The sequence below is a fragment of the Carlito syrichta genome, unplaced genomic scaffold, assembly GCF_000164805.1.
Source record: "Carlito syrichta isolate Samal-C Ts95f unplaced genomic scaffold, Tarsius_syrichta-2.0.1 Scaffold305129, whole genome shotgun sequence".
Lineage (NCBI taxonomy): Eukaryota > Metazoa > Chordata > Mammalia > Primates > Tarsiidae > Carlito > Carlito syrichta.
Window position 1 is genome coordinate 154,466 of NW_007249225.1, and position 26,634 is coordinate 181,099.

General features: G+C 49.8%; 1 protein-coding gene across 1 annotated transcript in view; it reads left to right on the forward strand.

The window, feature by feature from the left end:
* Nucleotides 1–866: 866 nt before the first annotated feature.
* The window catches only part of GSG1L (GSG1 like), a 153,308-nt gene continuing 127,540 nt past the window's right edge, over nucleotides 867–26,634 (forward strand). The window contains exon 1 of the mRNA XM_008061177.1: nucleotides 867–909. The gene's annotated coding sequence lies outside the window, so the exon portion shown is untranslated. The remainder of the gene's footprint in view (nucleotides 910–26,634) is intronic.

Here is a 26,634-nt window from a genome sequence, read left to right on the forward strand (position 1 = left end):
TGAATTTGGCCGTCAACTTTCCCCATGCCAACTTTTGAGGAAACAATGTCACATTAAAGACATTCACTCAAAATCCCTCCCCACACTTCTTTCCTTTTCATCCTCTCTTCCAGTTCTTGGCGGCCAGCACTCATCTCTTTCAGGGGGTTATACATCTCGATAGCACTAACTTGCACCCAAGAATCACACATACAAAGGCAGTCTTGTGGCGGTAACTGGGTGCCCCACAAGAGAAGGCCAAGTGCTGTGAGAGTTATCATGGGGGGAAGCAATGTTCCAGGCAGGGGAATGGCACACGCAAAGCCTCATGGTCGGGGGGACCATGGAGGGTACAAGGAACTGGGGTGGCAGAAGAGGGAGCGTGGTGGGGGAGTGGGTGGACAGGCCCTTGGAGGCCAGTCCTGGGACCACCTGTGGGAATTGGAACTTTCTTCTGGGGGAAGTCATCAAACGGTTTGAAGCAGGAACAAGTTGTGCATGTGTGTGTGCATGTGTGCTCCTGTGTTTGACACGATCAGAGCTGTGTGTTTGGAAAAGATCCCTCCAGCCACAGCCTGGAGAATGGTTTGGAGAGAGGCCAGAATGGAACCTGGGGAGGCCAGTGAGGGGGATCGTGGATGGGGGGAGGCTGTGGAAGATGAAGGTGGAAGCAAGAGGATTGGGGTATTGGATCGGGAGGTGGGTGAGGTGGCAGGCTCTCTCCCACACTCCTGGGACATGGGGTGTCTAGGAACAAGGGTCGGCGGAAGATGCACTCGGGTAGGGCAGAGACGCCCGCTTGCGGGAGGGTGACAGGCAACCACCGGAAGCCCGCACGCCCACTCACATTCTGAAAACCCTTCTCTTCTTTTCTTTTCAAAGGTGAAAAATGTCGCAGCTTCATTGACCTGGCCCCAGCATCGGAGAAAGGTGAGCGTGGCCCAGCTCAGGTGTGGCAGTCCCACCCTCTCTGGGAATATCTTCCCTGCCCCCAAGGCTTCCCCAGCCCTGTGACATGGTCTCCTCCGGCATCCCTGGGCAGTGAAGCCTTGGAAGCCAGACGTCCTGTGGCCAAACCCTGAGTTTCTTGAGTGCCCAGTGATGTGAGACAGGCCGGAGGGGGCCACCTCTCTGTCTTCCCTGTCTCTGGGGTGGCCCTGAGAGCCATTACTCTTCCATTCCTTCCAGTGCATGCTGGGACTGTGGGGCAGGGCTGATGGGTGTGTGGAAGTCGGACTCAAGCAAGACCGGTGTTGGGGTTTGCCTCCAGCTGTAGGATCTGACACTGGAGAAGGGAAGCTGGATGTCTTGTCTCTGAGGGGAGGGCCAGTCTGATTGGACCACACCATCCAGAGAGGTGTCACAGGTGTGCAGGGCCCACCTCTGGGCCCACAGAGATGCTCAGAGCCAGGACAGCTCCATGAAGTCCTCAGGATCCAGTCTCCTGCTGCCCTAGCCATCAGCCTTTGGCTTCATGGTCTAAGATGGTGGTTAGAGTGCCAGAGATCACATCTGCAGTCCAGGCAGTAGGATGGACGAAGAGGAGGTACAGATTGCATGTCAACCCCAAGGTTCCCAGGAGTTAACTCACAACACCTGCATGTATCCCCTTGGCCAGAACTAGTCGCATGGCCACACGTAGCTGCAAGGGAGGCTGGGAGATGTGGCCTTTATCCTGGGTGATGCTGTGCCCAGCTGGAAGTCAGGGGTTTTGTTATTAGGGGAGAATAGACACTGGAGGATGGCCTGCTGCAGGGACATGGAGGCACGTGGCCACCTCTCCACTGGTGTCCCTTCTGCCGTCTGAGAAAGACTGCCAAGAGAAACAGGCGTGCAGGTCTCTTCAAACGGCCTGGACATTAGGTGAGGACTCTGGGCCTGGGAGTCAGGGGAGGGGCCACTGAGGCAGGAATCTAGTCACAGAAATTGTCCCAACATGGAGAGCGTCGGGGTCCTTGGCTCAGAGGAGCTTCTGAAGTCCAGAGTGTGTGGCCACCTGTGCCCCTGCTAGCGGGACAGAGTGTGTGCTCTCATTCCCCGGATAGCTGGCAAAGGCAGAGAGGACAGGGAGCCATGTGGCCCGGAGGCTGGCCATGTTCCAAGCGGTAGCTGGTGGGGCTGAGGGGCAAGTGACAGGGAAGCCACTGGGCCCTGAGCTCCCAGAAAAGGTGAGGACAGGAAGGCTGAGGTGGAAGGATCTCCGGAGCCCAGCAGGTCGAGGCTGCGGTGGCCGGGAACGGCCACTGCACTGCACTCCAGTCTGGGTGACAGAATGAGACCCCAACTCAAAAAAAAAAAAAGTGAGGACTCCCTGAGCAAGCTTCTTTTGGCAGGAGGGAGCACTTCCTCTGCTTCCTCCATGTCCCCACGACTGCATCCTGTCTAATTGCTGCATGTGGTCATCCCTGAGGCATCTGGTTGAAGAGCAGCTCAGGGCTGTGGCTTCCAGAGATCACTAGGGATAATGTGGATGGCTGATGTTTGCCGAGCAGTTACTATGTGCCGGGCCTTGTGCCAAGCATTTTACAAGCATTCACTGAGAAACCTCCCCACCACCTGGCGGGGAATGGGCTGTCCTGCTCACTCCCACATGATAGATGAGAAAACCGAAGCTTAGAGAGATTAAGTCCCTTGCATCTCTTGCCACATAAAGGGTAGAGCTGGATTAATCCAGCCCGTGCTCCACAGCCCTGGGTAGTTTGCAGCCCTGTAGGACACACATCCCATAATCCCCAAGGCCTTGGGGCTCCGGGGTCAATGCTGCTCCAAATCTGGTTTCCGGGAAACAGGGCCTGTGTGTGTCCCCGTCAAGGTGAGTGTGTGCACGTGTGCAAGCTGGTGGGTGACCCGTGTGAGCATGGAACATGTGTGAGTGTGAGCTGGAGGCGTGCACACGTGTGAACATATGAGAACACAGGTGTCTCGTGTGCCCATGTGTGCATGTGCATAGATGTGTCCCAGGGTGAGCACATGTGGGTGAACCCGGGTGAGCGCTTGTGTGGATGTGTGTACACGTGTGCCCATGAACAGTGACAGGCAAGCCCGTGCCCTTCCAGGGAGGGATCGGGCCTTTATTCCTGCTTCTTTTATGAGGACCGAGGGCCCTGGAGAGGCTGTATCTTTGTGTTTTACCAGCCTTGCGATTTTACTTTTAGGGCTCGGCAGCCACGCCGAGAACCTTCTGGCTGTGTATATAAAAATGTTTACAAGGAGGCTGAGTGGGCTAGCTCTGCCACTGAGGTGCCAAGCAACGTTCATGGACTCACCGCCCCTCAAACAATGCAGCTATCCCTGGGGGTTGGCAGGGCTCATAGCAACCGGTGGGGGGCACCCTCCCTGTACCTCCTGGCCCTCCCAGCAGGCACCGGCAGCAACGTGGTGCTCTCAGACCCATCCATTTGCCCCTGACCACCTCAAAGTCTCCATTTCACAGATGAGCCTGAGGGCAAAGAGTCGGAGTGACTTGTTCAGAGCTGTGTCAGGAGTCTGGGTGGAGGTGTGTGCCCGGGTGTGTTCTTACCCAAAGAACACTCCTCCCCCAGGCCTTGGCTCCTGTACCAGTGCCCTACGTGACTCTCCTCCTGGTATCTTTCTGATCTGCCAGATAGGATCATAATCATGACAGTAAGACAAACTGGCCTTCAGGCTATACCTGCTGTGGGCTAGGCACTCTCCTGAGAACTTTGTACACATTGCTTGGTGTAATCACCATGTTACAGATGAGGAAACTGAGGCACAGAGTAGTGACACAGTTAGGAAGCTGGGGATTTGACCCTGAGCAGTCTGGCTCTTAAATGGCTGGTTCTCCTCTGAAAGCCGAGACCTTCTGCAGCCTGGGGACACCCTCCTTCAACCTTTCCAAGGCTGAGTTCAGGCTCGTGCTTCCCTCCTGTCTCAAGCTCTTGCTTCCTGGCAAACCGCCTGCGTGATTCCAAAGCCCTGCTCCAGTGCCACCCCACGTCCCATTTTCGCCAATACCCTCTCGCCCTTTGTTCGCCCACTATCTCCCCCGGCACAATATTTGTCTGCCATCAGAGTCTCTTACCCTGACGCGGCCCCTTTGTCTTCGTTTGCCTGACCATTCTAGTTTTGTGTTTCACATGGGGAATATCTTTTTTGTTTTACGATAGCCTAAGCCACAGCCATTTTTTATCTGGATTCCTGCCACAGTCTCAGAACTGGTTATCTCCTTCCCTTTTTTGCCCCCTAATTCACTGGGTATCCTGAAGGATCTTTTTATTTATTTTTATTTTTTGAGATGAGGTCTCACCCTGTTGCCCAGACTGGAGTGCAATGGTGCAATCAAAGGTCACTGTAGCCTCAGATTCCTGGGCTTAAGCAATCCTCCCAACTCAGCCTCCTGAGTAGGGAACTGCAGGTGCAAGCCAGTACACTGGTGCCCAAATGATCTTTTTAAATCAGCCGGGCTCGGTGGCTCAGCCTGTAATCGTGCGCCTTTGGGAGGCTGAGGTGAGTGGATTGCCTGAGCCCGCGGGTTCGAGATCCGCCTGGGCAGTGAGACCTCATCTCTACAATAAATCAAAAAATCAGCTGGGCGTGGTAGCGCATGCCTATAATTCTGGCTACTTGGAAGGCTGAGGCCAAAGGATCGCCGGAGCCCAGCAGGTCGAGGCTGCGGTGCAGTCTGGGCGACAGAGTGAGACTCTAACTCAAAAAAAAAGCATAAATCATAAGCCTTCCTATGGCTCCTGTCTCAGTTGGGGTAAAAGCCAATGTCCTCACAGTGGCCTGCAAGGGCCCGTGTGACCTGGTCCTGTATCCAGGGTTTCCTCTCCTGCCATCTCCCCTTCCCGTGCCACAGCTCTCCACAACCCTCGCTGTTCCTTGATTCAGCCAAGCTAGGGGCTGCCTCAGGGCCTTTGTGCTTGCTGTTCCCTGCGCCCGAATGCTGTTCTCTCAGTTCTCTGGTCAGGTGGACCCTCGTCATTGTTCAGGCTTTGGTTTAAATGGCACGTCCTCAGGGAGGCCTTCGTCAAACATCCTTCTTAGGGCACCCCTCCCCCACCAAGCCCATATTCACTCGCTTCTCTTGCTCAGTTATCTTCACGTCACTTATTCCTAACTGAAATCATTGTATTTGCTCAGTGGCTATCGGACACCTGATCAGCTCTCCCAACAGACTGTCGCTCCATGAGGGTGGCGACGCGGTCCCAGTCAGGATTTGTATCCCCAGTGCCCAGAGCAGTGCCTGGCACCAATTAGGGCCCCAAAATGCGTGGTGAAGGGATGGGATGGAAAGTAAATATTGATTTTAAGTATTATTATTATGGTAGGAAAAACCAAAGCATTTTCCTAATCTCTCACTGCACTCAACACACTTCTGACACCAGACATGCGAGGAGCCTTTTTTTCCCCTGAATGCAAACAGTTATCCAGCAGACGCCAGCTGGGTATCCTCTCATTCAGTTTAATTCTGACACTGTGTACCTGAGATAGCATCAGGTCCCGCAGGTTAAGGGTTCAGTCCCACAAGACTGTCCCCCACTTCCAATGCCACTTGTGCCTGTGCTTCTGACTGACCTGTTGTAAGTCAGGGTTCCCACCCCCCTCCTTGGGTCCAGTCAACTTGCTAGAACAGCTCACAGAACTCGGAGGAACACTTTACTCATGTTGACCGGCTTATGACGTAGCATGTTACAAAGGATGCAGATGAACAGCATGATGGAGGGACACACAGGAACAGCTGAGGTGGGAGGGGGTGCAGGACTCCATGTCTTCCCCGGCTCCTCTATGTGTGCAGCTCGCCGGAAGTCCTCAGAACTCTGTCCTTTTTACGGAGGCTTCATTATGTGGATGGATGGATGGATTAAACCATTGGCCACTGGTGATCAACTCAACCTGAAGCCCTCTCCCCTCTACAGAGGTTGAGGGTGGGCTGAAAGTCCCATCTTTAATCTTCCTGTGACCAGCCCCATCTTGCTGCCACTTAGGGGCTCCAGCCACCGGTCAGCCTATTAGCCTACAGAAGACACCTCATCGCTCCAGAGAGTCCAGCGGTTTTAGGAGCTATGTGCCAGGACCTAGGAACAGAGACCAAATATATATTTCTTATTATATCACAGCATCACAATTATATACACGTTATAGAAATTGTAGTTACCCCTAAGTGGAAAAACCATAGGTGAGAGTCTCTTATAGGTCCGCCCTGGATATTTGTTTGTTTTTTAATTTACTTATGGTGAGGTCTCACTCTGTCACCCAGGCTGGAGTTCAGTGGCATGATCACGGCTCACCACAGCCTCCACCTCCTGGGCCCAGGCAATCCTTCTGCCTCAGCCTCCCAAAGTGCTGAAATTACAGGTGTAAACCATGATGCCTGGCAAATTTTTTGATTTTTTTTTTTTTAGAGATGAGTCTTGTTATGTTGCCTCGTTTGGTCTCAAACTCCTGGGCTCAAGCCATTCTCCTGCCTTGACCTTACATATTAATGGTTCAGTTTATCAGTTTTTGGACACACACATAGATGCATATATACATATATATCTAAAATCATGATCATGGGTTGCTCTCCCGTCGGTGTGTAGGACTCATCCTCGCCTTTTGAAGCAACTGCATGACATCTCATCATGTGGAGAAAACTCACTTAGCCTGGCTTTCTAGCTGGACGCTCACACTGTGTGTTCCTACCACAATCTGAGCATTCTGTGTCATCGTTGGATAGCAGCAGTGACTTATACACATCTCTCTCTTGCACAAGTCTGGAGTCCTTGGAGGGTAGCAGTGATCTCTTATTGACCTCCAGGCTCCAGCATACACCAGTGCCATAAGTGCTCTAACAAACGTCTGCACAGCAGGTCTCGCCAGGCAGAGAAAGAGGAACTGACTAAAGATGCCCGAGCAAGCCGGGCTCGGTGGCTCAGCCTATAATCCCGCACTTTGGGAGGCTGAGATGAGTGAATTGCCTGAGCCCACGGGTTCAAGACCCGCCTGGGCAACTTGGCGAGACCTCATCTCTACAATAAATCAAAAAATTAGCCGGGCATGGTAGCACGTGCCTGTAGTTCCAGCTACTTGGAGGGCTGAGGCGGAAGGATCGCCAGAGCTCAGCAGGTCAAGGCTGCAGTGGCTGGAAGCGGCCACTGCACTCCAGTCTGGGTGACAGAGTGAGACCTCAACTCAAAAAAAAAAAAAAAGATGCCCGAGCAATTTACGAAGAGATGTGTAACTACAGTATGTCTGTGTTGTGAACTCAGCACTGAAAATGCAGAGAAAAGTTTCTCATGCTTCCTTGTCTTTCTCCTTGAGGCTTCCCTTGCCTCCAAATCTCAGCCGGGCACAGTGGCTCACACCTGTAATCCCAGCACTTTGGGAGACTGAGGCAGAAGGATCACCTGAGCCGGGAGGTGGAGGCTGCGGTGAGCCATGATCGTACCATTGCCCTCCAACCTGGGCGACAGAGTGAGACCCGGCTCAAATAAATAATTAAATAAATAATCTCAGTCACTCACTAGGCAAGAATCTCCTGCCAAATAATTGTGACCCACTGAATAAACTGAGTAATCTTAGAACCTGGTGTATTGGTCGGCGATACCCACAATAGTGCTGTGTAACAAGTCACCCTCCCAACTCAGTGGCATTTAAACAGTTACTATTTTGCTCACGTGTCTGGGTTTTCTTGGATTGAGCTGATGCAGGCTGGCTTGGCTCCAGGATGGACACTGGGCTCGATCTGTTACACTTGTGTCTGTCTGGAAACCAGGTAGAGGGGAAAGTGGGTGCTCAGTGGAGCTTGTCTTGACCATACGCCTCAAGGATGGCTGGGGTTGGAGCTGTCCTGGTTGGACTTCCTGGTGTGTGTGTGTTTGAGACTCGCTACTTTGTGTGTCAGGGTCCCCCCTAGTCATTGTCAGGACCTGTGTGTCTCCCAAAGTGACCTGAGTTTTTGGATGTTTACCTGTGCCCTGCTTGACATCAGGATGCTGAATAATCTCTTACTTCTTCCTGCTCTGAGGTTGAAGAACTATTTTATGTGCACAGCCTTTGGCCAACTTTGTGATTCAAAACAGACAATTGTCAGTAGACCTTCTAGTTTAGTCAATGATCGTTAAACTTCCCAGTTTAAAAAACCAACTGTTCATCTTCAGATTTTTTGCAAATGTAGAAGTATTTGCTCAATATCTTCCAAGACAGCCAGATATTCTTTACAAACCTCCCTCCCTCTCTCCATCCCTCCCTCCCTTCTTCATTCCAACTTCTCCTATGGAACCTTCTGACCCCCCAGCCCCAGTTTGGCCCAACGACCGTCTAGGACTGTTATTCCTGAAAGCTTTACCACTGTTTTGAAATTACTTCCTCTCTCTCTCTCCATTGCATATCCTGCCCTCTGCATCTGTGGTCATCTCCTTTCTGGTCTACTTCCTCACTGGGGAGGAAAATCTCTTCCAGGGGCTTCCTGAGAAAGGGAGGCTGGCTGGTTGAGACTCGGCATGCCCCCTGTTGTCCTTTCTCCTCTGTCACGCCTGACGGAATGTTTGACTGGGTATAAAATCTGGGATGGAAATAATTTTCCCACAAAATTTGAGAAGCACTGGCTGCCCCCTTGTCTTCTAGCTTCCAGCGCCACCAAGAAGCTCAACGCTCTTCTGACTCTTTTGTGTGACCTGAATTTTTTCCCTCTGTGGAAGCTTTTAATGGTCTTATTTTCTGTTCTTATTTTTTATTTTCATTTTTATTTGCTTTTTTATTTATTCCTGAGATATTTACTCAACTTTTATCTTTCAACCATTCTATTTTTTTAAATTCTTGCGGTTATATTTTTAATTTTAAGAGCTTTTCCTTGTTATCTGAATGTTCCTTTTTTTAATAGTCTCCTGCCTTCGTTTTATGGACACAATATCGTCTCATATTTCTCAGAGGGTACTAATTTTTTAAAGTTTTCCTTTGTACCCTTTAATGTCTCTGCTTTTTCCAAGTTCTTTTGACTACTTTATTTTAATTTAGTATTTTATATTCTAAGTTTTCTGCAAACACCTGATGCTCATATTTAAGAGTGAGACATGAACTTGAAGTTTGGAGGCTCAAGGTGCAGTGGGGGTGGGGAGTCTTGGCCAATGGGCTTCCCAATCATCTGGGCTATTATTCCTTCACCCAAAAAATTCATCTGGTCAGCCCATCCCTACCTCCCGCTGGGCTTTTTCCCTTACAGTGATCACTTTCCCCAAGAGGAACTCTTCTTCTCCAGTGTATTAACCCTGTCACCAGTATTCTGGGAATCAAATGCACAGAGGCGGCTGGGTGCCTCTTGGTGGTGCAGACATAGACTTTCACTTGATTTTCGGTTTTCAGCTGGGGCTGGGTCCTCCATGCTGTGTACTTCCTGAGCTTTTCTTCCCTAGTTCCTGCAGGTGGCCAGCTTTCAGCTTTCTCCTGTCTTCTTGGTTATTACCCACTGCCGTGGACTCTCCAGCTTCTGAACTGTTGCTGCTGTCTCTCTTCTGTGAGCTCTTCTCCCAGCCTCTCGCCCTGTGGATTTATGCCTCACGTATTCCCCAACTGTGGTGGTTGGTGGTGTTGAAAGACCTTTGGTTTAGCCCTATGTTCAATTCCACTTTGACTTCCTAGACCCGGATCTATCTCTTAACCCCTAAACTCTGTCTTCAGCTGCCTGCTGGACACCTTTCCTTAATTCCCCCATGGACTGCTAATTCAGCTTGTCCACAATGGAAAACACTAGAGCTCTCCCTTCTTTTTCTGAGTTGGGGATCCCACTCTGTTGCCCAAGCTGGAGCTCAGTGACAGGATCACAGCTCACCACAGTCTTGACCTCCTGGACTCAGATGATCCTCCCACCTCATCCTCTCAAGCATCTGGGAGACTGCGACACCACGGGCTAATTTTTTAAATGTTTTTGTAGAGACAAGGTCTTGGTATGTCACCCAGGCTGGTCTCAAACTCCTGGGCTCAAGCAATCCCCTCACCTCCGCCTCCCAAAGTGTTGGGCCAATGTGCCTGGCCAGCTCTCCCTTCTTTATCCATTGTCCTGTCTTCACTGCCATCTGCCCTGTTTCCCGAGCCAGGCACCAGAAGACCATCCTCAATTCTTCTCTCTCCAAATCCATTATTTAACAAGTCTGGCTTCTCCTGTCCCCTAAAATATCTTTTGTGTGTATGCCTCCTCTCTGTCTCTGCCGCCACCACCTTGTCCAGTTTTTTGTCACCCTCTCCTGGATCATGGCAAAGATCTTTCAGCTGGCCTCCACTCTCATCTGTGCTGCTTTTGAGTCATTCCTCAGTGCCATAAGCACACACGGTGGAATACTATACAGCAACAAGTATGGACCAGGCACAACTACTCACAGCAACATGAGTGCTGAGCACAGGAAGCCGGATTCAAAGGGATCCATTCTAGGCTGGGTGGGGTGGCTCCTGCCTTTAATTCCTGCACTTTGAGAGGCTGAGATGGGTGGGAGGATTGCCTGAGCCTGGGAGGTCGAGGCTGCAGTGAGCCATGATCGTGCCACCGCACTGCAGCCTGGGTGACAGATTGAGACCTTGGCTCAAAAAAAGACCGGGCGCGGTGGCTTAAGCCTGTAATCCCAGCCCGGCACTTTGGGAGGCCAAGGCAAGAGGATTGCCTGAGCCCACAAGTTCGAGACCCACCTTGGCGAGACCTTGACTCTACAATAAATAAAAAATTAGCCGGGCATGGTAGGGCACGCCTGTAGCTCCAGCTACTTGGAAGGCTGAGATGGAAGGATCGCTGGAGCCTAGCAGGTCGAGGCTGTGGTGACCAGCCTGTGCAACAGATTGAGACTGCAACTCAAAAAAAAAAAAAGCATTCTACATTATTTTGTTCCTATAAAACTAGAAAACCAGTCTGTATTGTTATTCATAGAAGTCAGGGTAGAGACGGTATAACTGAATGGGAACTCACAGAGTGCTCTGTGGCTGACAAGATTCTGTTTCTTGATCTGGGTGCTAGTGTTGCGCATGCGTTCAATTTATAGAAGTTCATTCAACTGTAGGCAGGATACATGCACTTTTCTGCCCGTGCGCTATACTTCATTAAATAGGAAAGAAATATATTTCTCACACTGAGTTCTAAATTATCTTTCTAAGATGAAAATGCAATTGTGTCAGGCCCTGCTTAAAACCCTTTCATGGGTCTCCAACAACACACTCTCCAGAGTGTGTCCAGCTGGTGCTCACAGCCCCTCCTACCGTCTCTAGTGTGAGTCGCAGACCCCAGACCTGCCTCTCCACTCGCAACACTCCCCCGGACTCTCCATCATCTTGCACGCCTCTGTGGCTTTGCGTGTGCTGTTCCCTCTGCCTGACCTGCCGTCACCACCTCTTGTTTGCTTTGCAAACTTCTATTCATCTTTAAAGCCCAGTTTAGACATTCTCCCTTCTGAAAAGCCATCGCTAACCCCCCAGAGGTTCCTATCTGCACTGACTGGTCCTATTAGCCTTCATCATGCTGAGGGGAAGTGACCTTCTCCATCGGGCTGGACAGTCTCTGAGCACAGGCATGACATCTTGTCCTTCTCTGTGACTCCTGTGCCCCTGATGGGACTGGCACAGAGCAAGAATTTAGTAGAGGTTTGTGGAAGGCAGGAAAGAAGGAGGGAAGGAAGGGAGGGGGGAATAAAGGAAAGAAGGAAGGAGAAAGGGAGGAAGGAAGCAAAGACAGAAGGAGGAATAGGGTCTGTGTTCCAGGTCCTGGGTGGCTCATGTGGGTGTAGAAGCCTGGGTCTGACTTGGGAGCCGTGGTCTCCTCTGACCCGCCGGACTGAGCTGTGTTTTGAGTTGTCCCTCTCCCTGCCCCCGTTCCCCAGCGAGCTGGGATTTCTGGCAGCCACCAGCTGGCAATTTTAGTGAACCAGTCCAAGGCCGGCGGGTTTCATTTGTTTAGCATTTCAGGGATGTGTAACAATGTGCAGGCTCCGCGGCCACCAGCCATAGCCTTGCGTGAGTCATTTCTCACTTCAGTTCCTATAATAGCCTCTTGTTGGTTGCCTCAACCTCTCTGTTCTCCGCCTGAAATCGATTTACAATTCTGCTGCTCACTTAATTTATTTAGTGCATTTTATTGATTTATGTCATAGAACTGAAACGTGCATAGATCAGAACATGCGGAGCAGAGTAGGGAGAGGGGAACCCACTTCCACAGCTGCCCAAACTCTGGCACTGGAACTACAGCCGGGTCAGCCTGCTGGTCACAGCCAGACCCCGCTGGGTGACCGGCGTGTCTCTGGCCTGTGCATTAATCATGGCGGTCCTTGAACCCTGGGCTGTCTGGGGAATTCCCCATCAACCTTCATGAGCCTTCACGAAGGTGCTGCCTCTGCACAGCCCTCCCCTGTTCCCAGATTGTACCAGTCGCTCCTGCTCTGTGCTCCCAAGTGACCAGGCACAAGCCCATGGTCCAGGGCCTGGAAAAGTGGGAGCTCTGATTCCTTCCATCCCAACGAGACAGACATTTGAAGACATAGAGAGGCAGGAAACCAGTCAACGTGATCCACCTGTCTCACCCCCCATTCTCAGGGGGCACCAGGATAATACTTGCAGCCCCGTGGCCCAGGTTGGGGGCTGTCCATCAACTCAATGGCCCTGGTCCATAGTGGAGCTCTGAAATCTTCCCGCAGGAGATCATTTCCGGCCATTCTCAGTAAACTCGCAAAGATGCTGGCTAACCTGGTGCCATTTAATTCTCGGAGGCAGGGCAGACTGCAGCCTTACTTTCAGGAATGGGCTGCAGTGACCTTCGCCCACCTTGCCTCAGGCCGGTGGTCCTTGTCCCCAGGTGCCAGACCATGTACTGGGAGCTGAGGCAAGGAGGAGAGACCCAGCTCCTGCTCTTGAAGAGCTCACCTTCTAGTGGGGAGACAGACAAGGGAACAGAGAGTCACACTCTGGGAGGTGGTCAGAGGGCTGCCTGGAGGTGCACCACGTGAGAAGGGTCTCGAAGGCGGAGTGGAGTTCCTGCTTGTGCATAAGGGACATCGGGAGAAAAACAGCCTGTGCAAGGGGGTGACACCAGGTGTCTCAGTGCCAGACACATAGCAGGTACTCAGCAGACATTGTTGAACGATTGAAAGGTGGAAGAGCCGGGCTCGGTGGCTCAGCCTGTAATCCCGCACCTTGGGAGGCTGAGGTGAGTGGACTGCCTGAGCCTGGGGGTTCGAGACCCGCCTGGACAGCTTGGTGAGACCTCATCTCTACAACAAATCAAAAAATTAGCCGGGCATGATAGTGCACGCCTGTAGTTCCAGCTACTTGGAAGGCTGAGGCAGAAGGATCGCCGGAGCCCCGCAGGTCAAGGCTGTGGTGGCCGGGAGTGACCACTGCACTCCAGTCTGGGCAACAGAGTGAGACTCCTACTCAAAAGAAAAAAGAAAGGTGGAAGGAAGGGAGAGCCCAGAGAGGGTAAGTGCCTTGCTCAAGGTCACACAGCAGGTTTAGAGCAGAGTGTGGCTCACCCTCCAGGCTCGCGAACCTTTTAAGCAGCACCCGCCTGCCCCGCCACCTACCTTTCCTTCCCAGCCATCCCTCGAGCCCTGCTTGCCCGCACGTCCCACCTGGCCCTCCCACCTCCTCAATTCTAAAGTGCTGGTTCTAATGCTTTCTTTTCTGAAAGTCTGGATTCCTCTAATTATGTGCTCTTATTAAAGGTGATTAAATCCCTAAGCCCGGTGGAGGATTGCTCCTGGAGATCACAACATCTAATAATTGCTTTAGTTGCTCTAATTCCAATTATTCAAGATTATCTTTCCAGGTAATTAGGTATCTGGGCAGTCTCGCCCGCTCACTCTCTCACAGAGCATCGTATTAACCCCAAACAGTGACCAGCTTTCGTGTTTCATAATTGGAAACAGTTTCTCCATGGTGAGAAGGCTCGGTCGAGGGTAAACAGCGGTAATTTAGATTTCTAAATGACTCTGTGGCCTTATCGTCCTTTGGTGTGAGAGACGCCTGTGTGGCCCTGGTCTGCACTGGTCCACGTGATGGCGTAGGGGTGAGTAGTGGCATCCTGAGTAGTGGTGTGGCGGCCAGGCACACACCGACAGGGTTAAGAGGAGACAGCATTCGCCATGCAAGTCGATATCGCACCTCATGGCTGAGCCTCGCTGCCTGTGAAGTGCTGGCAATCTGTAAACTGATTTTGTCAGGGTTCCTTTTTTATATTTCCTTCTTTTTTTTTCTTTAATGAGATGGAGTCTCACTCTGTTTGCCCAGGCTGGAGTGCGGTGGCATGATCATAGCTCACTGCAACTTCAAACACCTGGGCTCAAGCTATCCTCCCGCCTCACCCTCCCAAGTAGCTGGGACTGCAGGCATGTGCCACCATGTCTGGCAAATTTATACATTTTTTGTAGCTATGGGGGGAGGAGTCTCACTGTGTTGCCCAGGCTGGTCTCGAACTCCTGACCTCAAATGATTCTTCTGCCTCAGCCGCCCAAAGCACTGGGATTATAGGTTTGAGCCACCGTGCCTGGCCTCTCATGTTTCCTGTTTTCAAGCAATATAATTTCATTGGTATAATAATTTACAAACAGTGAAGCACACAGGTTTTAAATGTACAATTTGCTGCGTTTGAAGAAATGCATATATCCATGTAGCTCATACGCCTGTGAAGACACAGAGACAGGGCCTGCCTCATGGGCACATGACTTATGCAGTCACGTGGGACCCCATGCAGAGCAGGGCCCTACACTTGGTTTAATGCTCTTCTGTTACTGTCTTGAGATTCTTAATAATTTTTCAGCAAGAGGTCTGTCATTTTCATTCCACATGGCCTTCTCTATCTGGGCCATGTACTGTACCTCCCTCTCAAATAATTATTCACTCACTGTATCTCTGTGCCTTGATTCTCTTTAGAAGTCTAATTATTGGCCGTCATGGTGGCTCCACCTGTAATCCCAGCACTTTGGGAGGCCACGGCGGGAGGACCGCTTGAGTGCAGGAGTTTATTAAGATCAGCCTGGGCAAATCAGGCAATTCTTCTACCTCAGCTTCCCGAGTAGCTGGCACTACAGTTGCACGCCACCATGCCTGGCTAATTTTTGATTTTTTTGTAAAGACAAAATTTCACTGTGTTGCTCAGGCTAGTCTTAAACTCCTGGGCTCAAGAGATACTCTCACCTCAGCCTCGCAAAGTGCTGGGATTATAGGCATGAGCCACTGCGCCTGACCAGAGCTTGGATGTAAAAGCAGAGCTTCCGAGGACTCAGGCTCTGGGTTCAAATCCCCCCTCTGGCTTTCCAGCTATGGGGCCTCAGGCATGGGTACTCATCCTCTTTATGACTCCATGTCTCCATCTGTAAAGTGGGGATACATAATAGCACCCACTTTGTGGGATTCTCCTGAGAATCAGTGAAGTAATCTGAGTGAGGGATCAGCACAAGGTCTGGCTCAGGAAATGCCTGTCTGAACATTCTGTCATCTTTCCTCCCCTCCTCAGTTCGGCCTAGCCAGCTGGAAGGCTAACTTGGAAAGTAACTCAAATTTACACTTATTTCTACTCAACTGACACTCAGCGAAGCTTTACTGAATAATGCACAGCATTCCATTCCCAGCCTGATACTCGTACACTCCTTGCTTCATTTAACCATTCTGACTGCTCTTTGGGGTAGGGACTACAATCCCCAGTTTGCGCCAGAGCAGCTAGGCAGCCAACTCAGAGAAGTTGAGCTACTGGCCTGAGGTCACACAGCCAAGTGATGGACGTATCCCATCATCACCCCGTGCTATTTTTGCCACACCTCACAGGTCTTCCTGCCCTGCCTGGTGCCTCCCGGTCCCTCTTCCGCACCCCTGGCCCAGAACGTGCTTTGGTCTGCTTTGCCGAGTGTTTTGACCTGGCTGGGAGCCCCCTCGGCTCACAGCTGTTGGGGCCTGCATGGAGCAGGAGGGAGGCGGCAGCTGAGGGGACCCGGGTCACCCTCTGCTCCTCACGCATCCCATCTGCTGGCTCCCGCAGCCTTCTCGTTTGCAGCCATCTGCTGGGCTCCCCGGAGGCGCTGTGAAGTCTGGAGGCAGCTCAGAACCTCCAAACACCCCGCCTTCAGGCCGCACGAGGAGCTCAGGGGCACGAGGGCCGGAGACCCCTATGCATGCCCGAAGCCCAGGGAACCAGAAACTCCAGAGAGAGGCCCTCCCTAAGGGAGCGCTGCTGGAGGGCCGGAGCCCCCTTCCTGCCCAGGAGTTGGCTTCGCAGGCTGGGGCTTCAGAGCCAGCCCGACTCCCACAAGGCTTTGCTCTGCTCAGGCTTTCACTTGCAATTTCATTTTGAATTTAGAGTCCTGTGTCTTTTGGCAGGGATGCCCTGGCCCCTGCTCATCCACAGAATCTCTGGTCTCTTGGACTTCTGATTTTCGGCATGTCTTTTGCCAAAGGCAGAGAAAAGAGCCCGATGTGGTGGGTCAGGGGCTTATGGAACAGGAGGAAGGACAAGTAATTACTCCAAAGCCAGTTTTTGTCTGGTTGATCTGCTCACACTTGCCGCTTCCTGGCCCATCTCTGGTGGTGAGAGCAGAGGCTGCTCATCAATTTTATTCATTAGTTAGTTAGTTTGTTTGTTTATTTATTTTGAGTCAGGGTCTTACTCTGTCGCCCACACTAGAGCGTAGTGGCACAATCACAGCTCACCATAGCCCTGAACTTCTGGGTGATTCTTCTGTCTCAGCCTCCCAAGTAGCTGGGACTAGAGGCGCACACCACCATGCCTGGCTAATTTTTTGATTTATTGTAGAGACGAGGTCTCCCTGTATTGTCAAAGCTGGTCTTGAACTCCTAGGCTCAAGCAATCCTCTCACCTTGGCCTCTCTAAGTGCTGGGATTACAGGCATGAGCCACCATGCCTGGCCTCATTAGCTTTAAATTAAAGACATTTCTGGTCACAGCTTTATCGAGATGTATTTCACTTCCCATTCCATTTGCCCATGTAAAGGGCACAAGTCAATGGTTTTCTATGCTTCACAGAGTTGGGCAACCACTGCCACAATTGACCTTAGAACATTTTTATTATCCCGAGAAGGAACCTCAATTCTTGTAGCCATCTCCCCTCAATCCTCCATCTCCTACAGGCAGAGGCGGTTACTGATCTACTTCCTGTCTCTGTAGATGTGCCAGTTCTGGGCACGTGAAAATGAAAACGTATCCCATGTGGACTTCCGTGACTGGCTTCTGTCAGGGAGCATCATGTTATAAGGGCTCGTCTGTGCTGCAGCCTGTCTCAGCACTTCAGTCCTTTTTATTGTCAAAGGACATCGAATCGAATGGGTAAGAGCACACGTTGTTGATCTTGTCATTATTTATTTATCTTCAGAAATCTTTTTAACGTTGGGAAATACAGTGCAATTTGAAAAAGTACATAACAGGAATATACAACTTAGCAAATTATTGTAAAGCAAAAGTTTTGTTCCTGCTAAGGTCAAGAGATGGGTCATTGCCAGGGTTCGTTGCCCATCAGCCCCACTGTCCTTCCTCCTGACCACTCCCCAATCCCTTCCCCAAGAGAAGGGTCATCGCTGCCTTTCTTAGGGTTACAGCAAGGGTCAGCAAACTACAACCCATTGCCTCTTTTGGGAAGTACAGTTTTATTAGCACACAGCCACACCCATTCCTTTATGTATCGTCTATGGCTGTGTTTGCGCTACAGTGACAGAGATGAACAGTCGAGACAGAGACCATCTGGCCTACACAACATAAAGGATTTATTATCTGGCCCTTTATAGAAAAAGTTAACTGCCCCTGCCTTGTGGTTTTACCAAGTGTACAAACCTAAACACCACAGTTTTGCTTGCTTTTGAACTGTCTACACACACATGATCAGTGCACTTTTTTATGTCTGGTTCCTTTTGCTCGACATTATGTGCATCATGTACTTATAGTTTGATCCCTTTCATGGCATTTTATATTCCATTGCATGACAACACCACCTTCAATTTACTCATTTTACTCTTAATGGATAGTTGGGTCATGTTCTGTTCTTCTGACCAATAACGCTGCCGGTTCTTCAAGTGTGATTCTCAAACCGGCAGGTCAGTATCACCTGGAGTTTGCCACAGATGCCGATTCTCAGGCCCCACTACAGAACTCTGGTCTGGGGCCCACAATCTGTGTTGATTCTCAGGGTGATTCTGATGCACGCCCCACTTGAAGAACTGCTGATCCAGTATTTACCCAGAAGTGGAATTGCTGGGCTGACTGTGTGTCTTCAACTCTATAAAGCCACCCCGTTTTCCAAAGTGTGTGCACCAGTATAGACCCCCACTAGTCGGGTATACATGTTCCCATCTCTCTAGTCTTGACAATACTTGACTTTTGTCAGACATAAATTTTGCCAATCTGGAGGGTGTGAAATAGTATCTCATTGTGGTTTTCAATGTGCATGTCCCTGATTACTAATGAGGCTGAGCATCTTTTCATGATTATGGCTAGTTGGATTTTTCTCCTGCATGAAGTGCCTGTTTGCATCTTTTGCCAAAGTTTCCATTAGATTGTCTTTTTCTTGTTGATTTATAGGAGATTTTACATACTATAATCTCTTGTTGCTTACATGTATTGCAAATGTCTTTTCCTACTCTGTGGCTTGCCTTTTCTTGGATGTCTTTTTGATTACAGAAGTTCTTAATTTTTTATTATAGTAAAATAGACATAAAATTTATCATTTAAACCTCTTTTTTTGAGTCAGATTCTCACTCTGTCACCCAGGCTGGAACACAGAGGCACGATCATGACTTGCCACAGCTTCAATTTCTTGGACTCAGATGATCCTTCCACCTCAGCATCCTGAGCTTAGCTGGGACTACAGGTGCATGCACCACTGTGCCTGGCTTTTTTTTTTTGTTTTTTGGTTAGAGACGAGGTCTCACTATGTTGCCCAGGCTGGTCTTGAACTCCTGGCCTCAAGTGATCTTTCTGCCTTGGCATCCCAAAGTGCTGGGATTGCAGGCGTGAGCCACCACACTCAGCCATTTTAACCATTTTAGGCTTACAATTCAGCAGCATTAAGTACATTCACGTTTTGTGCAACCATGACCCTCCAATTCCAGAACTTTTTTGTCTTCCCCAACTGAAACTCTTCACCTGTTAAACACGAACTCTGCATTTGCCCCTTTCCTCAGTCCCTGACGACTCCCATTCTCCTTTCTATATCTATGAATCTCGCCACTTTCAGTCCCTCAGATAAGTGGAATCACCAGTGTTTTTGTGTCTGGTTTATTCCACTTAACATAATGGCTTCAATGCTCATTCATGGTGTAGACTGATTGTGTGGTCATCTCATTCCTTCGTAAGACCGAGTAATATTCCACTGTATGTACACAGCACATCTTGTTTATCCATCTCTTTGTTGAGGCACATTTGGGTTGTTCCCAACTCTGGCTGTCATGAATAATGCTACTGCGGTCATGAGTGCACACATATCTGTGGAGGCCCTCCTTACACTTATGTTACCATCCAGAAGGGAGTTGCAGGATCATACAGTAATTCTGTATTTCATTGTTCGAGGAACCTATTCGAGGAACCACCATACTGTTTTCCACAGCAGCAGAGACATTCCTACCACCAATATCTGAGGGTTCCAGTTTCTCCATCCTTGCCAAAACTTGTTATTTTCTTTTTTGGTAATACCCATCTTTGTGGGTGTGAGGTGACATCTTGCTGTGGTTTTCCTTGCATTTCCCTGATGACTAGTCATGTGGAGCATCTTTTCATGTGCTCACTGGCCATTTGTATGCCTTCTTTGGGAAAATGTCTATTAAAGTCCTTTGCCCATTTTTGAATCAGAATATTAGTTTCATTGCTGTTGAGTAATAAGAGGAGTTATTTAGATCATCTGGATGTTAACCCCCATCAATGTCTGATTTGCAAATATTCTCTCTCATTCCATGTCTGGCTTTTCACTCTGTGGAGAGTATCCTTTGATGCACAACTTTTACTTTCGATGTAGTTCACTTTATCTATTTGCTCTTTTGTTGCCTGTACTTTTGGTTTCATGCCCAAGAAATCATTGCCAAATCCAATGTCTTGAAGCTTCTCTTGTTTTCTTTTAAGTACCTCCTGCAGTTTCCAGCTACTTGATTTGGAAAAAGTTATTCAAATCTTGTTAGACCTCAGTTTACTTAGCTGAAATATGGGAATAATAATCACATTTGCCTGGCAGGGTTGTAGTGAGGTGTAATGTGTTATTACAAATAAAAAGTTGTAATTGCCACCAAGGGAAGGGATTTATGTCTGCTTTGTTGATTGTGGTTATTTCCAGTACTTAGAACAGTGCCTGGCACAAAGACAAACAAAGGCATGAGCACGCCCAGAACTTTTTCATCCATCTACTCATCCACCCACTCATCCACCCTTCCATTCATCCACTCACCCATCCATCCATCTACCTTGTCCATCCACCCATCCATCCATCCATCCATCCATCCATCCATCCATCCATCCATCCATCCATCCATTTATCTGATAAACACTTGTTGAACTCCTACCATATGTTAGACAGTGGGGACATGGGTCTATCTGGACAGATCCTACCTGGTCCTTCTTAATCTGATGTCAAAGCCTTATTATCTGATTCTTCAGCTGTGTCCACACCACTTTTGGCCTCATGAAAAACATTCCAAGACCACCCCAGGCCCATTTATCTGGAAACCTGTTGCAAACATTCATTTGTTCCTACCCTGGACAGGGCGCAGGATAACTCTTGAATCTTGCTACTCTCCTTTGTTCTCCTTGGAGGATGGGTTGGTCCTGTCTGTTTTAAGATCGTCTAGTCTGTTATGCCCTTACCGGAAGGCCGGTGGTGTGTGTGTGTGTGAGTGTGTGAGTGTGTGTGTGTGTGTGTGTGTGTGTGTGTGCGCGTGCGCGCGCATGTGTGTGTGTTGGGGAGTACAGTAACCTTCTTCTGTTATCCACACCAGCATCTCTGCTTTATTTTTCTCCCTTATATCGGTAACACTACTAGCTGCTATAACAAACAAGCCCTCAGATCCCAGGGGCTCTGGCACTGCATGATAAAAGTTGACTTTCTGCTCATACCAAGCCTAGCACAGGGTTCCCTGTGGCAGGCACCCTGCAGCATACTCATTCATAGATCCAGGCTCCTTCTTTTTGGTGACTTTGCCCCCTTTTGGGCTTAGGAGTTTTCTCCATTCAACCCGTGGTTGGGGAAGCAAGCATGCAGAGGATGAACCAGCGGGTTCCCATGGGCCAGGCTTGGACAAAGTTCTCTTCATTCCTACCCACATTCCGTTGGCCAGAACTCAGTCACGTGGTGACACCCAGTGACAAGGGACATTGGGAAATATTGTTCCACTGTGTGCCCATGAGGAAAAGGAAATGAATTTTGGTGATTCACGGGTCTCCATCACACCTTCTGACACCTTCTCTCTGACCCTCAATCCAGAGGAGCTTTATTTAGTATGGCGTATGGAGGAGAAGGAAGAAGAGAACAGCCCAGACCTTACTCTCTTCTTCTAAATATATGAGACACAGTGAGAACTGTGGCTTTTTAATTACACAACCCAGAGCCTTGTAACTTGGAAGTCCTATTCTGGTGACCTGAGCACTGTGCTGCCTCTCTGCTAACCACGTACCATTCTCTCAGCAGCAACGGGTATAGGGTGGGGAAAGACAAGTTCAAGGAAGGGTGTGGGAAGGTCTCAGCTCAGATCTCAAAATTTATCCCACTGTAACTAACTCAAGAATTTTGGCTGGGGCGAGCATGATGGCTCACACTGGTCGTCTCAGCACTTTGGGAAGCCAAGGTAGAAGGATTGCTTGGGCCCGGAGTTCAAGACCAGCCTGGGCAACATAGTGAGACCCTTCCTATCACTAATTTTTAAAATATAAAAATTTTAAAAATTTAAAAATTAAAAAAAAAAAAAGAATTTCAGTTGGAATGTCAGCTACTCTTTAATTCACAGAATCTAGTCCCCTTTATTTTTGAAATTGGAGTGTCACCACATGCTTTTGGGTGCTGGGTTCCTCATCAGTTCCCCAGAAGTCCCCACCGTGCAACCACAAAGTGTCCATTCTTCTACATGGAGGGCCCCAGTGCCCAGTCTGAGTTTGCTCACGCCGGGAGGTGGGAACAAGTCCAGAAAGTGCAGAACCTCGGTCTCCCTGTGGACTCTAGTTCTGTGGTGCTGGTACCCATGCTGCCCTTTTCAGTTTAAATTATCCTCTTTCTTGCTAGAGAAGTCAGAAACAAATAATTTGGGGATTCTGTTTCTTCCCTGTCATGCTTTTGACATTGTGTCTTGGGCTTCAAGCAGCCCGTTCATCCCTGCCTTGTTATTCTTATCCTGAACATTGCAGAAGAGCCCTTTTCGGCTCTTGATAGCACTTGCTGACAGCTCGCCCCTCTTGCCAGTGCTTGCCCTTCCCACAGGATCCTGATGGCCCCTGACATGCCGCCTGCACAGCCTTCTGAAATCTCCTCCTCCATCAAGGCATCTGCTTCTGTCACTCCCAGGGCTCCAGCCAGCGTCAAGGGATGCTTGTCTCCATGGGAACCTTCAGGGAACCTAGAATTTTGGGTTCTTGGGAAGTCAGTGGACACATTCTGTCTGACTCTCTGCCCTATCTTTCTTGGCTGAAACAGTGTCTGCAATCTTTCACCTCTAGGTCATTCTCTGAGTCAGACAGACCAGAACAGTGACTGGCAGAGAGCTTGCTAAATCCTTGGCCCTATGGTTGGGTTGTAGGCTGGTTGGGGGCTAGAGGATGGATGGATGCATAGATGGTTGGATGGATGGATGGGTTGGATAAATGGATAGGTGAGTGAATGTGATGCCGGGTGGGGTAAAATTAATTTTATCAAAAAATTAGCCGGGCATGGTAGTGTGCGCCTGTAATTCTGGCTACTCTGAAGGCTGAGGCGGAACGATCACCGGAGCCCAGCAGGTCGAGGCTGCGCTGGAGGGGAGCTGCCACTGCACTCCAGTCTGGGCGACAGAGTGAGAGATTCCATCTCAAAAAAAAATTTTTTTAGAGCGGCCCGCAAAGTTTTCAAACAAAGTTTATTAGCGAAAAGAAGGAGGAAGGAAGACTTTTGGCAGAAAGACCTGCCATGGGCAAGTTTTTTAAAGAAGAAAAACCAAGCCTTTATTCTCAACTCCAAACTAGATATAGTTACCTAGTTACTGATATGCTAATGGTGAAGTTCAGGTCACTGTGGCTTCAGAGAGATTGACATCTCTGGGCTTCTGATGGGAGGAGACAAGGGGTGGAGTCTTTTCCTGACCACATTGTCTTTTACAAAAGACTTGACTGATGTTTCCAATTCACAACCTCCTTAGCTGAAAGGTGGTCTTATTATCATTTCTATGGCCTTGGTCAAATGAGGGGTGGTCTTTGGCCTTCCGTCTTCGTCAAAAAACCTAAAAAATTTCTTAGTAATTATCATGCTACACCCTAAATTAAAAGGTTGGGCTGTCCTCGTCTTACATCTGATAAAAGTTTCCTTTTGATTTGCAAAGGGGATGGTGTAGGCTCCCAGCTTGGCCTACAGTAAAGTATAATTTTAAAAATGTCTAAAGGCTTTCCAAAACCTGCCTGTGAAAAATTCATCTCTCTCTGTCTAACCTGTGCTAGCTCTACCTTGCCTAGAGAAGAAGAAACATTGGCTGCGAGGGCCAGAGTCGGCTCAAACTAGCCTCACTACAGTGGCCGTCGTGAAAGAATGCTGGGCACCGTCCCTGGGACAGTGGGAGGCATCTGAAGACCAGACTTAGAACACAGACTGGGACTCCCACTTGCCTCTGGCTACCAGGGTCTTCCCTCAACTCCTCTGCTTCTGTCTTTTCTTGTGGCAACCCCCACATGATGATCAGTGCCCCATGGCAGTCTACTCCACCTTGCCCTGCACTGCTTCCTGTCACCCTACAGTTGACTACATCTGTAGGGTCCTATTAAAAAAAAAAATCTGAGAGGCGAGCTTCTGATTGGTCTGGTTGGAACCGGGACTAGTTCAGATCAATGAGCTGAGGTGGACAGTGGGTTCATACAGGGCAGAGAGGGGCTCCTCAGGGCTGTGGTCAGCCTCCTTAAGAGGGGAGTGCAGCGGGAGGCTGCTGTGGGTGGAGGATTGTTTGGTTCGGTAGAGGGAGGATGACTTTGAGCCAGAGGAATCCAAAATCTGGATTCAAATCCTGGCTCTGTTTTGCAAGCTGAGTGTCTCAGTCCATTTGTGCTGCCATAAAAATACCTGAGGCTTGGAAATTTGTAAATAAAAGAGGTTGATTTGGCGCACAGTTCTGTAGGCTGCACAGGAAGCAGGGCATCAGCATCTGCTTCCAGGGAGGGCTTCACATGGCTTCCAGTCATGGCGGAAGGCAAAAGGGTGCAGAGGTCACACGATGCAGGGGAGGGAGGAGAAGGAGAGGGGGTGCCAGGCTCTTTTTAACAACCAGCTCTTGCAGAATCGAAGAGATGGAGAACTCACTCCCTCCCCCACACCCCCACCTTCCACTTCCTGCCCCCGAGGGCATTCATCTATTCATGAGGGATCGGCCCCCTGACTCGAACACCTCCCATTAGGCCCCACCTCCAACACTGGGGATCAAATTTCAATCTGAGATTTGGAGAGGACAACAAACCTAACTAGCACCAGGTGGCCTTACCCCCTCTGTGCCTCCGCCTCTGTCCCCTTATTTGTGAAGTAGGATGGTTTATCTCCCAGTGAGGGTTCTGTGGGTATCAGCTCCTGTGATGGGCGTGTTTGGTGTCCAGGACAGGCTGGGTGATGGTCAGGCGGGGGCCTGGGGGTGGGTGGGATTCCTGGGTGCTGCGGTGAAGAGGTCTTCCATTCTGGTGCAGTTGCCGTGTGTGCCCCAGAGCCAGACCTGACTGTGCTTGGGGTGGGGATCAGGTTGTCAGGCAGGGGTTCCAGGCCAGCGACATCTGTGGTGCATTATGCAGGTTGAGAGGTCAGGGTAGTGAAAGGCATTCCAGAGTGAGGAGTAGCATGGGGAGTTCTGAGGAGGACGGATTCCTGTTCTTTCCGCAGCAGACTTAGAAGGGAGCAGTGAGGAGCCAGGCATCAAGTGTCACGTCAGGGACAAACACTGGGATCAGAGGTGGTATGGTCTGATTTGCACTCCGAAAGCTGTGATTCACAGCTGCCCCTAGACAGAGGTGGGGCATCAGTATGGATCAGCAGCCACCAGGACTTATGGGGAGCCCCCGGCCGGCCCAAGCGGTGGGCCTTCTCACGTCTGTCTCTGGTGTATGGCTGAGAGCCCGGTGCTAAATGCACATTTAAGTTTCTGAGCCCTGCACAGTGGCTTATACCTGTAATTCCAGCACTTTGGAAGACTGAGATGAGAGGATTGCTTGAGCCCAAGAGTTTGAGACCAGCCTGGGCAACACAGCAAGCCCTCATCAGCACAACATTATTATTATTATTTTTTTTGAGTTGGAGTCTCACTCTGTTGCCCAGACTGGAGTGCAGTGGCCGCTCCCGGCCACCGCAGCCTCCACCCGCTGGGCTCTGGCGATCCTTCCGCCTCAGCCTTCTGAGTAGCCAGAACTACAGGTGCGCGCTACCACGCCCGGCTGATTTTTGATTTATTGTAGAGATGAGGTCTCGCCAAGTTGCCCAGGCAGGTCTCGAGCACACGGGCTCAGGCAATCCACTCACCTCAGCCTCCCAAAGGCGCGGGATTACAGGCTGAGTCACTGAGCCTGGCCACAAAATTAAAAAAAAAAAAAAATTAGCTAGGCATGGTGGTGTGCACCTGAAGTCCCATCTACCCAGGAGGCTGAGGCAGAAGGATCATCTGAGCCCACGAGTTGAGGCTGCGGTGAGCCGTGATCGTGCTGTTGTACTCCAGTTTGGGTGACAGACTGAGACCCCAACTCAAAAAAAACCCCTAAAAAACAAAAAACAACTTCTGACTAAATATCCCACAGGTGCAGGATAGAAACAAGTCAGGCCCTGTGTCATAGACACCATGTGATGTCAGAAATAAAAACCCAAGCCGAGTCTCTGTTGTTGGCTCTGAAGTCCCCATACCCCATCAGGGTGTGACGGCTGGGGATACTGGTGGAGCTGAGGTTTCTTGCGGAGGCCTGGGGTCCCACAGGCCAGGCCTCTCCGGCTGCCAGTCCAGGGCAGGTGGGCACTGTCTGCTGGTGGGAGCAGGGCTCCTCCCGCTCCCTGTGTTTACCAGGGCTTCCCACAATGGGCTCCATCTCAGCTCCAAGTCTTACTCAGTGTCATCTCCTTGGAGAAGCTTCTTGGATCAAGCTGCCTAAAACAGACTCCTTCTTCCAGATCACCCTGCTTTATCCCTCCTGCAGATCTCTGAAATGATCTTGTTTTATGCATTTGCTTATTTTCTCTCTTGTTCTCTTCACTCGACCTTGAACTCCACGAGAGCACTGCCTTACCTTCCTTGTTCAGTGCCAAATCCCAGCATGGTGCTTGGCACCCAGTAGGTGCTCAGCAGACATCTGAGTTACCTTACGGAGCCTACTCTGAGTCAGATCATACCATTACATTCTCCTAACGGCCCTGTGAAATAGGCGATAATGAGAGACCCAAGAAACCAAGAAACTTAAAAAGCCATACTTGCTGTAAAAGTAGTGTTTAGTTCACTATATTTTATATATCCTTACCTCATGTTCATTGTACTTTGTGAAATCTTAGTACTTTAAATCCTACCTCAGACCCTGTAGAAT